The sequence below is a fragment of the Podarcis bocagei genome, assembly GCF_964188305.1.
Source record: "Podarcis bocagei genome assembly, chromosome: 5".
Taxonomy (NCBI): Eukaryota; Metazoa; Chordata; class Lepidosauria; order Squamata; family Lacertidae; genus Podarcis; species Podarcis bocagei.
The window spans coordinates 39,794,770-39,795,261 of record NC_138129.1 but is presented as its reverse complement, the minus strand read 5'-3'; positions in this window follow the sequence as shown (position 1 = coordinate 39,795,261).

Below are 492 nucleotides of genomic sequence, written 5' to 3'. Positions count from 1 at the left end.
GCCTCAGAGCCACTGGAGTTTTTCTGAGATACAAAACACACATTCTAACTGACCCGGGTGAACAGGTAGACCTTTCTGGTTGAGGTTTCTCCCAATTGCTCCTCTCTTCATCCCCCACATCCTAGAAATTCTATAACTGAAGCATTTGAAATGATTTATACGGCTTATGATGGTAATAGTGTTTATATAATACTCTGGCAGTGTTCAAAGTATTCCATATTCTTTGTCTCATTACAACATTCCTGTAAGGTAGCGCACTAATTTTTTTCCAAATTCAAACAAGGAGCTTAGGCCAGGCTTCCTGAATTTTGGCCCTCCAGATGTTTTTGGCCTACAACTCCCATGATCCTTAGCTAGCAGGACCAGTGGTCAGGGATGCTGGGAATTGTAGTCTCAAACATCTGGAGGGTCGAGGTTGAGGAAGCCTGGCTTAGGCAGAGGGTATAGTTGCTTACTTGAGATCATCTTATGAATTCAAGGCTGCTGTGGAAT